The sequence below is a fragment of the Xiphophorus couchianus genome, chromosome 20 (genome assembly GCF_001444195.1).
Source record: "Xiphophorus couchianus chromosome 20, X_couchianus-1.0, whole genome shotgun sequence".
In the NCBI taxonomy this organism is placed as follows: domain Eukaryota; kingdom Metazoa; phylum Chordata; class Actinopteri; order Cyprinodontiformes; family Poeciliidae; genus Xiphophorus; species Xiphophorus couchianus.
The window spans coordinates 24,206,373-24,221,706 of record NC_040247.1 but is presented as its reverse complement, the minus strand read 5'-3'; the positions used below and the strand labels follow the sequence as shown (position 1 = coordinate 24,221,706).

At 40.7% G+C, this 15,334-nt stretch overlaps 1 protein-coding gene across 2 annotated transcripts in view; it reads left to right on the top strand.

The window, feature by feature from the left end:
- Window positions 1-980: 980 nt before the first annotated feature.
- The window catches only part of ndrg3a (ndrg family member 3a), a 51,127-nt gene continuing 36,773 nt past the window's right edge, over window positions 981-15,334 (top strand). For both annotated transcript variants that reach the window (XM_028002587.1, XM_028002586.1), the window contains exon 1: window positions 981-1,138. The gene's annotated coding sequence lies outside the window, so the exon portion shown is untranslated. The remainder of the gene's footprint in view (window positions 1,139-15,334) is intronic.

The window sequence follows — 15,334 nt, the reverse complement described above, 5'->3', positions numbered from 1 at the left end:
TGAAGCCCAGTCGGGAGGGAACATTCCTATCCCTTAATCTGATCTTGGATAAGCAGCTAGCTGATTTTGTCTCTGGCACAGAAGACATAACTCATGAATCTTCCTTTTGAATTTTACTTCACAATCCTCTCAAAGTTGCAATTGGCCCTTTTGCTTGTGGGCTTTTCTCAACTGCACTTTTTCCTTTCACTAAGGCTTAGTGACTAAGCTAAACCAAACAATGTGAATGAATACTAGGGCTGTACAAGAAGTCACAAATTTATTATTATGACTGTACACCGTATTGGTATTGCAAAGAATTGCTCAAACTGCAGTAATTTTTAGCTAAATACCTTGTGTTCAGCCTCTTTATTGCCATTGTATATTTGATTATGTTTGGAATATACTGCAGCAGAAATTGTTTTTGGAGCCATTAGAATGTCCAACAAAGTTATCTCACCACAATTTTTTTGTGCATACTATCAATTTTTTTCAGCAGTTGAATAAACTCACTATGAGTCTACATCAGGAACAAATCTGAGGAAGTAAGACATAACAGTGCCAGTTTATGTACTTCAGGTAATCGTAATATTTAGCTACATTGTCCAATATTGCATAATTCTCTAATATGGATTGTAAAGGAAACAGCACTCTGAAGAGCCAGCTTTTTATAAGATAAGACAATAAGACTTGTATATTGACTATTTTGTTGTTGTTGTTGTTCATGCAAAGCATTGTAATTTCTGAGAAACTGAATCGACGTTTCTTTTATTTAGCTACTAAAACAATTAAAATGAACAGAAACAGCCCCTGGAAACATATCAATGTATTTAAAATGGCACGTCGTGCGAGTTTTCCTTTTTAAATTGAATTACTGTGATTTTTAAGTGCGCCTGTTTTTCTGAGCGGAGTGAGAACTCCTGTTTCCTCCTCCTACCTGTGTCGCTGTGCCGCCTCCTCTCATTGGCTCCTCCGCAGCGTGTGTCTCCTCCGCAGCGTGTAGTTCCGCCCACAGTCACTCGGACGTCGTGGAGAGGAAGCGGCAAGCAGAATCTGCTTGTTTTCCACAGCTCAAGATACGCATTTATTTGTTGCTGTTCAGCAATTTATCAAGCGGGGAGTTAACTTTAATTCACCGGAAGCTCATTTCACCGACGAGGTAAGCGTTATGTCCGTGTTTACCCCGGAACATCTTCAATTTAACCACAGTTACAGATGCGCCCGATGCTACAGGCGGATTGCCTCCGCTTTCTGGATACGGTGCAGTTTGCTCTGCTTTTCGTCTATATGTTACCCTGTTACATTAGGCGAACCGAGTTGGTGGCGAAAGCGTCAAAAAGTCCCAAATTTACCGCTTGAAGCCACATGTTTGAACCCAGAGGGCTGAAATGAGACACAGTGGAGCGGTTCAGTAAGAAAAACTGCAGCTGAACTGGATCGAGTTCGAGTGCTGCTCATCTCTCACAGAGATGCGACATTAACACACCGAGGAGCTCGTTTCTTTGTTTTTATCGGGATGCTAAGTAGGAATATATAGTTTTAATCGTGCACGAATTAAATTAGCTGTAGTTTTTACAGGAAAAAATGGAAAAAGGCCTGTCGCCTTTTTATAAACCGAGCTAAAAAACAAACGAGTTAACAGGTTATATTTATGACTACCTCTTACAGAAACACGTTTCCCAGCGAATGTGATTTTAGCGGAATACGTCACACAGCTTTAAAATAATAATAGTAAAACATAATAAATGTAAACCACAAAATAAAAGTTCTTACTAGTTGGTTATTTATGACGTTCACAATGTTTCGATGTTTTTTCCTTCTTTTTGTAAAGAAGAAAACGTAAAACTAAGTTATGGTCTATTTGTGTCAGAAGTAATCTATTAATTTCACTGCTAATATCTATCATTATCAAACAGATCGGCTCATGCATTCACACATGGCATGCACTCCAATGTCAGGAGGACAACACACGAAGGTCACACAGGGTCAAAAAGCACCACGTGGGCTGACCTCAGTGTGTAGTTTGAGACTAAAACCACAAGACGCACACATAATTCCACTTATCTCTGATTTTAACAAAAAATGGTAACACTGGAAGGTCATTGTGACCTTTTTTTTTTTTTGCTGACTTCTTCAAATCCGTTTGTATTCTCCAGTCCATATTTCATCGTCATGCTGTTTGACTCATGCTCTCTATCTCCCATGGCGTCCTTAAACGCATCACACGGTTAGCAGAGTGTGAGTAGTGCGTACAGCTTGCACAACAAGCAGCAACCATGAGTTTGTTGACACTCGCAACATTAACCGCTGAGGACCGTTGCTCCACCTTGAAAGGCAACCAGATAACAGATTAGCGCCAAAGCTGGCGTCTTTCTACAGGATGAGGCTTTCCGGGGTAATAAGAGGTTTACGGCCATGTTGTCGAAGTGTGTGGGTTGATTATTACACAGAGAATCCACTGCCATACCAACGGGACGGTCAAAAGTTGTTCATTAATCCACATGTTGCCCTCAGGGTGTTTAATTTTGTTGGAAACATTTTTGCTTTAGTGTCTTAAGACTAAAGCGAAAGGATAGAGATAGAGATACATCCGTAGATTTTATTCTTTAAGCTTTTACCCACTGAGAAAAATACAACAAATTATAAGTAAACAGCAAAAGAAAGGTTCCCACTATGAGCTGTCATTAATTACTTAAATAAGTAGCAAATATGCTATCACAGTACACCACAGACTTCATGAAAACTAAACGGTTATCGATTTGGGGATTATTTTCAGGGTTTAGCGCTAATAGTGTCAATAACATGACTAAAAACATCAGCCTCCGTTTACATTCCTGAGATTACGCAGATCCTCAGCTTAACTTGGAGATTTCCAAAAGCCTCCCAGTGTTTATAAATCCAGCATGTTCCGTGACAGGAAGAGGCTGAAGGGTTCAAAAGAACGAAACGGAGCGGGTTCGCTGGTCGGCCTTGCTGTTGTCTGCCCAAGTCCGCTGCAGGCCGAGCCACTCCTTCAACCGGTGAAGGAATGTCCTTCCTTCACCGGGGGAAGCACCGGGGGGGGGCTAATTATTAGCTAGAAAAGGTATGAGACGACCCATACCAGAAAAAATGCTAATATTTTGAAATGAGCAGCAACTGGTGACGTCTGGTTGTCTGAGTCGGCGTTGAATTGATTAGTGGTAGCAGTCTGAGTGAACGGCTTGTAGAAAATACAGCTTCCCTTCAAATTGCTTCCAAAACAATTTGAGTTTTCTCTGACTTCATTTTAAACTCCTCACTGGGTCTGTTCAAATAACAAATTTTGCTGCCTGGTAAATTCAGACATTATTGCGCTAAACAATAATATTTTTGAGATGATTTTCAATTAGTGTAATAATAATGGCATAACAATGCAAGGACACCTAGGCCTGTCACAATACATTATACTGGCTGATGAACTGGCCCAGAAATTATTGCAATGTATGATATTATTGTTTTTTTAGACCATTTTCAAGAAATGTATCGATGATGGGATAATAATCTTAATCCACATTGTCAAAGACTACTAAACTGTAATTTTGTTCACAACGTCCCACACTGGAAATGGAAGATAATTTAAATATCAAAAGAACAAAACTGTAAATAATAGGAAATAAAAAACATAAATAAATGAATTATTAAGTTTCTGTAAACAAAGTTGCTCTTCAAAAAATATTAATCATCAGAATGGAAATGATTGAGCTCATTCTAGTTGATTAATTTCTTATTGCGACAGACTTGCCACTCACCGATACAGAAATGGCAAACTTTTAAGTGTTCTCACAGTAACGACTTCCACACAGAAGAGTGTTGCTGCTAGTGCAACCTCATATAATCGGCATGGTGCATTCACTGCTCAGAAAAAGATGTAGTTTTCTGAGTTTCAAGTCGTTGGACGGCACCAGTCAAGATTAAGATCCACAAATTACGGTCCCATCTGTTTCGTCTCTTCACTACTACAGAATAATTCTGCCGCCCGGCCCTTCTTTGTCACAACAACACAATCCGTGAACCATGTGAAATAATTTCAGGACGTCCGCATTAATCAAAACCGATATTAAAGCCCTTTTCAGCTCGGATTACAGCGTAAACTTGATGTATTGCTGGGATTAGCGAGCACATAAAAAGGCAGAAAAGCTCTTGTGTGGAAGAGGATTTCTTGCAGCAGCGGCGGGGGATGAATGTCAGGCCGTAACACCCAGCGGAGGGATAGAGACAGTAATTAAGCCTCCGTGCTGACAGTCGGTCTGCCTTGTTTTTTTCTTTTTCTTTTCCACCTCAGCTTTTGCTGGGCCAAAAATCGATCCATGTTCAGACCCAGAGAACCAAACCTGAAACACCTGTAAGAGGAAGGCCTGGTCAGACCTTACTGTTGATGCGTGCACAGACTCTAAAGCCACTGTTTGCATTGCGTATTGTTAATAAAAAGTTACATATTATGTTTTCAGTGATTCTCATTTTTAATAACACCTCGCCTGTTATCAGTTTTTGTTATCAGTAAAATCTGTTTTTTAGTGTACTTGGATACTTAGTGCTTTTCAAAATAAAAATGATCCTACTCAGTTGCACATTTGTTTAGATTGTAATACTCAATTTCTTTAGTTACCACAGAGTATTTAATGTTGTAAATTTTACGATATGGCATGCTATTTTTAATTCAAGTTCTATATATTGTCACTTTTTGTCTGTTACAGCAGAATTTCCCTGTTGCGGGACTACAAAGGACATTTCTTCTGCTCTACTTGATATTAGCCATTACTTAGTCAGGCTATCTGAACAATAGCAACTTCTGCTTTAAAGGCAAGTTTCTAGGGCTGCACCGATATGAAAGTTTGGGCCAGTATCGGTACATTAAGATATACCGACAAATAACTAATATCAGCTGAAACTGATATTGGCGCTCAGATATTGTGCATCCCTCCAAGTTTCTCTTTCTCATAAGCGAAGGTCACAGAGGTGACAAAAAAAAAAGAAGTGTAGCAGCCGTTCATCCAGCTGAACGTGTTTAGCAGCAGGTGGGGGAGAGGGGAAAGTTCGCTGGTATTTACGAGAACTTCCATCTGGTGTCTCCTTAAAAAGATGGAAAATGTAAAAACGTTTTGATGCTGCAACTTTTTAAAACTTTGATATACTTTGAGTTTGGTAATTGGCTCTTCTCTGGTCAGTTACTAATGGTTAGATTTACTAACAGGTCACCATACAAGTCCACGTTGACCAGTCTTCATGACGTCAAGACTACAACCAGTTTCAAGTCGAGTTCTTCTCTGACCTGCTCCTCAAAAACAAAAATGCCTGCTATCATCATCATCATCTACTCAGTTTGCTGTTTGTTTTCCGTCATGAGAATAAGGTCAACATTGTTCTTTATGCGTTGATGTCAGCCGGACCCTTCGCTCCGTTGCTCTGCACAGGCGCAGCACGTTTGTAACTAGAAGTCATTTGTAATGTAAGATGTTCCAAGCTTCGAGTTACAGCCGAAGCGTTGCTAAAGCAAGGACACTACCTCTTCCAGGAGAATATATGTCTCCCGGAACAAAGCCGGCTGGAATTTCATACTGCTCCAGAGGTTTCTTTGATGTTTTTTTTGTTTGGTTGTTGGGACGATGGGAATGCTGAGTTTCCTGAAGGCAAAGAAGAAAAGCGTGGCAGTGACTCGAATTGTATCTGAGACGGGGTATCTTGAGTGAGGCAATAAGGAGAGTCTTTGCATTTTATCCGGTGGAAGGCTCCCCTGCTTGGAGCCTGGGTTCTGTCGGTCTCCATTTTCAGTATCAACTGTACCGGCAGCAGGTGGGGATGGGGAGAAGCAAAGCTCAGGTTTTAAGCTAGTTGAACCAAAACATTAAATCCAGGATTCACATGCCCCCAACACACTGCCTGGGAACTTTTTCACACCTTGTCATACTGCAATCACCAGCTTTGATGTATTTTATTGAGGTTTCATTTAATAGGCCAACACAAAGTAGAGCAGGAATATATGTGGTTGGAAAAAAGTGGAAAACCACCTGTTTTCTGTGTCCATACTATAAACACAACCTCTCGCCGTGTTCTTTTAACAGTATAAACAAGCATAATAATAGAAATAATATTTTGCCACTTGTATTAGTGGCAAAATAAATGAAAAGTTGTTTCTCAGACTAGAATTAATGTTCCAATTGTTATTAGTTAAAGGCAGATGTAAACAGGTGGGTTTTTAGCCATGACTTAAAGGATGTCAGCGTTTCGTCTGTTTTGCAGTTTCTGTAAGTTTGTTCCAGATTTAGTGGAACGTAAAACCTGAATGCTGCTTCTTCGTGTTAGGTTCTGATTCTGGGAATGTAGTACCAGGAAACATGAGAGGTCTGGAAGGTTGATACAACAGCAGATATTGAATGCATTGTGGTGCTAAGCTGTTCAGTGATTTATTAACTAAGAGAAATATTTTAAAGTCTACTCTTTGAGCTACAGGGAGTCAGTGTAGGGACTTTAGAACTGGGGTGATGTGATCTATCTTCCTGGTTTCAGTGAGAATGTGAGCAATTGCAGCTGTCAGACTAATATTTTTTAGGCAGACATGTAAAGACACTGTTGCAGTAATCAATGCAACTAAAGATAAATGTATCTTGGATGAGTTTTTCTAGATCTTGCTGCAACATTAGTCTTTTAATCCTCTAAATGTTCCTCAGGTGATAAAAGGCCGACTTCGTAACTGTCTTTATATGACTCTGAAGGTTCAGGTCTGAGTCCATCATGACTACACCCATATTTCAGGCCTGATAATTCGTTTTTAACAGTAACTCCTGAAGCTGCGTGCTGACTCTTGATGGTTCCTCTTTGGGTCCAAAAATGAAAACTTCAGTTCTGTTTCTGTTCAGCGGCAGACAGTCTTGCAGAGTGAAGTTAAAGGGGGATGAATACTTCTCCAGAGCCCGTTTAAAAGTGACGTCGCAAGAGCCTCGTGTAAAGACTCACTGACCCTCAATACATTGTGTTCGTCCTCCTGAGGGACTTCGTCTGGCCCTGGGAGACCCCTGCCGGACGTCGACTGTTGATGTTTTGAAGACGCTCTCGCTGAGGCTGCAGGTTTCTTTCTGATCCCCACGGAGAAAACGTTCACACACAGTTTCACTACGAGGTGGTGGATCTCTCAGGAGGGAGTGTGTTCCAGGACTTGCAGATTCGTGTGTGTGTCTGCTTAGGATGGATAGGGCTGGACGATATTGCTGAAAAATGTATCACAACATGAACATTTCATATCAGTTGATATTGATAATTATTGCCAAACTGTTACCCTTACTCTTTTATTCAGACATTTCACTCCATGCTGTTGTTTATTTTTAAGCAGTTATGATTTGGTCAAAAACTTCAATTGCTGGTGCCCAAGATATTCAACAGGTTGTTGCTAGGTAACAAATGAGTGAGTGAGTTGATGCCACCAATCTTGCTTAGCTGGCCTTGAAAGGTTGAGCAACAAAAGCCTTTCCTCTGCCTACGTCCCCCAGAATGCTGTGCAGTCCTGATCAGAGTCCAGTGACATTATTGAAGATTCTGTCAGACAAATTATCTATCGATGTCGACCACGTGTCTATCACCGTATACATTTTTATCGATTTATTCTGCTGTCGATGGATTTATCTCCATGGTGTATCTTACTCTTTGTTTCTGCACAGACGTTTTGGCTGCCTGTTTTCCACATGTTGAATGAAGTCATGAAAGCAGAATGACTTCATGTAAATGATGTCTGGAAGGTCATTTGAGTTCAGGGCCGCCACCAGCTGAGCTTCGGATGGCGTTAGGAAGGAGAGGAGAAGGCGGAGGGAGGGGACCTCCTCTCGAGTGGTTGCCAAGGACACTCAGGACCTCCACAGCCAGTGTTTGCTAAAGGTGGGGCGGTGCAGGAGTGTCCCCGGCGTTTCTCTGGAAATTGAATTGTCAGTAATCAGTCACTGTGACAGCCAGGCTGACCACACGGATAACTCCATTAGCAGAAGGCGCGTTCCCGCGAGGAACTGGTTCTCACACTGAAATATGACGTGTTTGGATGTAAAGCTCTTCATGTTCTCATAGACAGAGGTATCACCGTGTTGTGTTCATGTTTTATTGAAGCCTGTGTCTCATGTTTCGACCCATGCTGTCGAGCGCTCTCTGTCTCAGTCGGTCATTTCGCGAGCAGGGATTACAGATGGCCTCGCCGCTGTCGCCACATCTGCCCTTGTCTGATCGCGCTCTGCAGATCCTGCTGGGCTTCCAGCGGGACTACACTGCTCTGGAAACTCTGCACTCCACACGTCAGCTGGCTACACACACACACATGCAAACACACACAAGAGTCTCTCAGACACTTGTCTTTGACAGTGCTCTTTACATGGCCAACCATGGCTGAGGAAATCCCGACAGACCTGCAGCTCGCTTAGTGTAGCGGCGGAGGGACAGGTACTCTATTAGCAGCTCTGAGTGCAGGGCTGACAGCGGCAGCCATTCAGTTTTATTTATAGCTGAATAGAAGGAGGGGCTCAGCCGGGAGAGCCACATTCAGCTGGGCTCAGACCTCACTTTCACCTATTAGAACAGAGGGTTTTTTTTTTTTTTTTTTGCTGTTTTTGTTGGCAGTGTTCTTTTTTTAGCAATTATCTGCAGCTGCGTGTTTACCCTTTAGCAAAAGATCCATTGCTAACGAATTTTGTGGCCAATTTCCTATCTCTAGTTTTTGTAAAATCTTATCTGCCAATACTTATTTTCATCTAATTCTTGGCACTGTCAACTTGCAGGAAGAAGCTGCTGGATATCTGCATGGCGTTTGCATGATCTCCCCATGCTTGCTTGCATTCTCTCCTGGTTTTCCCAACTTCCTCCTTCTGTGCACATCAATTCATATTAGGTTAATTGGTTTCTCTGATGCCTAGTTTCCAACCGGCAAGTGGACCTTCACTGGACAGACGGGGTTGAACCCAAACGTCTAACACGTTGTCCATACCCCAAATCAATGGACTATAACTCCACCCTAACCATACTGTACCGTTATCCTATGGAGCTACAGGTAAGGGGGTGAGGAATGGTATGGTATCGGCCACTTTTACAATGGAATCAGACAAAATAGCATCCCGAACTTCACCGATCCATGCCGTACCGCTCAGTGGAAACTAAGCATTAATTACCCTTAGGTTTAAGTGTGTGTTCATGATTGTTTGTCTCAGGTCTCTAGAAATGACCTCTTTAACTCTGAGGTTGTTTGATAGTCTGGTAGACTCAGTTTGACCAAAATTTGAACATTCGTTACATTTTCAGCTGGTGCGGTTTGCTTTCACGCTACACTGTATCAAACGAACCAAACTCTTTGAGTAAGCTGTTCAGCCCCTCGCTTGTAGTGGCGCTGCACCAAGAACCACTGAAGGAAATGACATGAAAACACTGAGCACAACTCCCTCCTTCACAAAATGCAAACAAAAAATGGAGTGGCCTGAGATTTTCAGCGGTTGTAGGTTTTCTCTTTTGTCTTTGGTAAAAGACCACGAGTCATTTCTTCTGCATGTGCTAGAGTTGTGTGATTATTTTGGTTGTTTTTACCCAGAATGCCCTGCGCTAGGAACATCTCCAATTTCAACCTGCTCCATGAGTCACTGAGGTTGCGAGCTCAGAAGTGGAGTGTTGGAAAATGTCGACTTCACACAGGTTTTCCTGCTTTCAAGCCCCACTGTAAAATGGTAATGATGTAGATGCCCATTGTCTTCCAATCTACAGGTGATCAACCCAATTTCTATCCATCTTCCTAGACCTAACAGAATACATAATCCCCTTTAAAAACACTTCAAGCTGAGATTTAACTGCATTCCTGTAGGTTTTCTGTAAGGACCAAGACAGTAGGGAGGTTTTAAACCATCCCACTGCTGTTGTGCCTCTGAGGCACCATGCAAGGTAGTTATGGTCACATCGTCAAAACACACTGACGTTTATTTTATTTTATTTTTTGTACCCCGCCAGGAGTCTTTTTGTGGGCTCTAGTGTCCCTTATTTTTTTGGAAGTAGGCTGACAGGAAAGGGAGAAGAAGAAGGGGGAACACATGCGGCAAATGTCGCCAGGTCTGGGAGTCGAACCCACGACGGCCACGTCGAGGACCACCACGGCACGCCCACTGACAAAGGGTTAAACCAAAACTTATGAATTCATTTCAATTCTTCCTTTGATTTGGCAGCTTCTTTTCTGAAAATCTACGAAATTATTTATGAACTGTGAGAGTAAGCTTAGAGAGGACATTGTCTCTATTCCTATGAATTGGCATTTTGTTCCTACCCTCTTATGTTTTATCCTGGTAAACAAGACAATCTGTATCCATGTACTTGAACCATGGCATATTTTCTTTGTAGTTGCATTTATTTCCCATGTATTATTGAGTTAAATTCTTGTGAAAATGTTCAAAACGCACTCATCATTTAATTCACTTGGGATCGTGATACCTTTTTTATTTTTGGGGGGCCATTTACTACTTGATTTAAAAAAAAAAACATATCCTCTTCAACTTCAAGAGGATAAATACTTTTATTTTTTCTGAAAGCAGACTGTAAGTACGACATGAAAAATGAATTTTAATTGTTGACAAGGGGGTACTGACTCACCCCCATGTTTCATGTTTTACGTTGCAGTCTTTGGTTACAACCAGAGAGCCTCTGTGCTCTAATCTGAAGGACTCCCATAAAATTGATATGCAACTCACTGCAGAAATTGTCCTTTTAATCATGCATGAAGTTGACTAAAATAGAATCCTTGGTAACTTTGTGAGGCCGTATAGACGGATGCACTAAAGAGGGGTGGACAGGAGAGGACTGACTCACACCCCAGCTAAACCCTGCCGAGTCCCTAGCTGCTCCGTGCACTGTCCTCTCTTTACGGGAATGATAGATAAATAAATAGTTTCCAGTTTACTGGTCTGAAACATCGCTCCGCCAGTGGAAAATATTGGTGTCGCTTCCCGAGTCTGTATTGGTATAAAAAAAATAAGCCTGCCACTGGAAATCATGGCCTACATATTGGAAAGTATGGCACTGTTTTTCAGAGAACTTTCCAGGTTTTCTGAAGCTTTCTCTCATTGTGCATCTTGCCCAACATGATAATTTGAGGGATATGCTGTTATGAATGAAGTCCAGCACTACTGTTTTATGATGGAGCACAACTTGGTACATAAGGGCCCTTTAAATTCATTTAAATCTTTCGAATCTCCAAGTAATGAGGTGTTTTACAGTTTGTTGCCCAATGTTGTAAGAAGTGTGTATGGATGTGTTTGCGTGGCTGCAGTGCATACAGGCCCAGTCTGCTCAGGTCATGTGCTGTTTAGATGGATGAGTGCATCCGAGGCTTTCCCCAAACACGGCTCTAGTTCTAAGTGATTAGAGGAAGGCCTCCCCTCTGGCAGGCAGTGCAACCCAGAGTCCGTGATGCTGTGCCAGTTTCTGTCTTTGCTAATGACCGAGCCTTTTTCTCGCTGATACTCATACAGACGTTGCAGTGACAGATGACTTGTATGGGTTTTTCTTTCTTTTGTTAAGACATGCGAGTACAATTAGACTTTCCAGTGTAACATTTAATAAGGGGAAGTAGAAAATACTTTTGTGTAGAGGTCCTCTAAACTCATTTTGAAGACGATGTGAACTTCAGCTGTTACAGCTAGAAACTAGGGATCAGGCCCCAGATCTGGGAGTAACGATGGATGATACCCACTCCTCTCCTGATATCAAATCACAACTTAAAAAAACAACAACAACAACAAACAAACAAAAAAAAAAAAACACGCAAACACCAGCAGTAATGATCTGGTTCTGGTTTGCTCTGCATCCCCAAAATCAGAACCAAACAGGGAGAAGCATCATTCCACAAATCTGATACAAACTTCCAAAAAACTGAAAACTAGGTGAAACATTGAGTTTCTTTAAATCAAGGCTAAAAACTCACCTGTTTAGAGTTGCCTTTGATTAGTAGAAAATAGAGCATTGATCTACATATTTGATTATTCTGATGATGGCATTTCACAAAGTGCAAAGTTAGTTGTTTTTATAAAATTGGTTACTATGTTATGTTTTTATGGTGTGAATCACCTTGAACTGCCTTGTTGCTTAAAGTGCTATACAAATAAACTTGGCTTAACTTTACAGATGTAATTTAATCTAAATGACCTTAGTGACACACTCCCTTACCTGTGCATGCTACATTAAGGACCAGGCCACCGGCTGCATTAGATGGGCACATGCGGCATAAAACGAACCAGAAATAAGTACAGAAGGGCCTAATTCAGAGAGACTTAGTCATAACAGAGACGATTACTAGAATACATCTACTGCTTTGATTGGATTATACTGCAAACCATATTTTCTCCAAGGAATAAATACATTTTGCGAAAGTTGAGAGTCGTAATTCATACAAAACTTTTAAGTCGTTTAAATATTTGCGGGGTTTAAGCCCTGGCAGTTAAGAAGCCATTTTCTGTCAAATTATAATTTCGTTCTCTGTCCGTCCTCCTTTTGTTACTAAAGTAATTAATATTTCACCAGACATTTCGACGTGTTTTCATTTGATTGAGTCGAAGTTGTGGGTTGCTGAGTGACTTTGTTCAGACCAAAGTTTCCTATGGTCTGAATATTTTCCCTTGTTTGATTTAAAATTGCAACCCCACACTGTGTTCCTTAAAACCAGACACAGTTGCAGAAAACATGTTAAATTAAGATTTACTACAGAATACCTAGATTAAAAGAGCATTTCTCCCAACTTTACTTTGTGATATTGACAAAATTTCCTAAATGGTATATACTCTTACATGTCTTCAGCTTTGAGAAACTGAAGACATTTACCTGCTTTCAGATGTGTCCTTGAAATACACGTCTGAATGCAAATGTTTTGTTGATGCAACTGTTTGTTTGGACATGTTGTATTTTCCAGCTTCTGTTCAAATCCATCTATCTCTTATCACTAAATTACACCGCAGAGCGGGCGTTATGAGGGCTGTGGATCTTTCTAATCTGTCATCAGTTAAGTGATTTCATGTCAGCGCCGTGCTCAATCACTCACCGGGTCTCAGCTGGCCTGTAAGCCGATCGCTGCGGTGAAGAAAGCAAGAGAGGCTGGTGAGACATTTAGCTTCCCAACAACGTGATTCTAGGTTGTTAGCATGCAGACCTGGAGGCAAGCGCTAATACAACATGAAGTTCAGTTCATCACAAGGAGGACTCAAAGCACGTCCATTTTGTTTGTGAATACCTTAACTCAAAATATACATATCGTTTTCTTTCTGTTAGCTGCTTACTAAGCAGCGACGTCACACTGTGTGAGAGATGAGTTACTATAAATCATTTTAAAGCAAAGAGAAAGTGACTTTAAAGAGGAAGTTACAATAATCTGGAACATTTTAAACAACTAGCATCTTATGTTGGTGGTTATCACAGTTTGTATTATGTTTTAATATTTCTTGGAGAATGTAGATCTTTACCTGAACTCTTAAAAGGCTGCCAGGATTTCCAAAACTATAATGTTCCATGACAGACGATGGCTGGAAGCTGACAAAGATAAAACAGAGCTAACTTTGTGGTAATGGATTCAGCCTCTCTGCAGCATTATTCAGTGTTTAAAAGTATCAGCCTGAATTAACACCTGACATACCTTCATAGAGGATACGGTTTCCTGTTTTAGGAGCTTCTTCCACCTCTTGCGCATCCTCGGGATCCATGTTTTTAAACAATTGACTGACTCTCAAAATCAGTGTCATCTTTTACACAAGAGTGTTTATTTTTTCAGCGTGACCTCATAGGGCTTAAGTATGGTGCATTTACTGAGCGGAAAAGGATTGGATTTTACGATTCTGACTCTCATTCACCAGGGCCATTCAGTCTGAATAACACTCGATTCCTGTCACCAGCTTTTCTTTTAGGGCTTTTCTTCTGGTATTGTTTTCCATTCTTCAGCAATTTTCAAAGATTATTTTGTATCACATAATTAAATTAGCTAAGATTATTGCTGCAGAGTACATTTGCCTATTTGATACCTGTCTCCCACATTTATCTACGTCTTGCAATTTCATTACTTTTTACAGATGTACTTCATCATAATACTTTATTTCTCTTTGTCTCTATGAATTATGGAGATAAATAGCCTCCATATAGTTGTATATTTACTTAAAGCTTTGTGTTACACTCCTATTGGGCCAATTGACTATGGAATATGTCAGATTATGCCTCCTCGTCAAATAGTCAAAACACCAAATGCTCCTTAATTTGCATTGCTACATAAAGCTGAAACCATCTTAGCAATTCCACAGACGCTAACATCCACAGTCTTCCTCATCTTCACTCGTGGGGCATGGTACAGCCAATCGCTGCCAAAGGAAAAGAGTATCTGCCTCTGGATTGGCTGCTTTGTAAACTCCAGCCAATTGCATGTCGAGTAGCATTGTAGCTAGGTATCTTAGCTTCCCGAGTTGCATTTTCTTTGGAATATTTTGCTCTATGAAAAAAATCACATGCAGGTAAATTTTCCATGAATACTCAACCAGGACTAGGCGGTGGTCCACTGTAGGCAGTATTTATTAGGATCACATTTCCAAACTGTATAAGGTAAGGAATAATAATAGTTTAGAGGTGTATAAAAATATGTTTGATCTCGATTAGTTACATCTTTTGAAACCAAAAAGATTAGCTTTAATGGCACTCATTAAGGGTGTTTCCATTTGTTTTTAGCTACTTAAAACCACAAAGGGTTGAAACAAAGCCTGAGGTGCTGAACTAATGGCCTTTCATTGAGGTATATCCTAAATTAATCAAATAAAACTTGCCTCACAAAAGGACAACCTTGGATTTATTTGTAGGCTGCCTAAAAGAGATAACGACATCCACATTAGGAGTAAATTTAATGGTCCTGGGTCGGCTGTGTTGGGTGCTGAGGCTCTCAGGCCTCAGCAGCAGCGCCTGGAGTATCGATCCGGTTTCCCCATGTTCGAGTAAAACCTCTGCAACATTTTTTTTTCATTTTTTATCACTTCTGTATTGCGTTATGGACGATGGAGAGCTTAAAGTGCTGTGAAGACTGCGTCACACTGGCTTCAGATGGAGTTTATTTAATAAAGGCGCCGACAATTATAGTAATGCACTTTTTAGCTTTTATTAGACCCTTTTAATCCTGGAAAGATCAATGAGTGAGGTTCATGTTTAAGGCTCGGTTTTTTTTTCAGTTTTTTCCAAACTTAATCAAGCTTTCTACTTCCCATGTTCTGGTTGCCGTTTCAAAGCATCCTGTCACATTATTCTCAGTTTTATTTCTAAACTCAAACGTGGGTGTTCTGTAGGATCTTTTGATCGTTTCTTTTTTTTTTTTGTCACATTG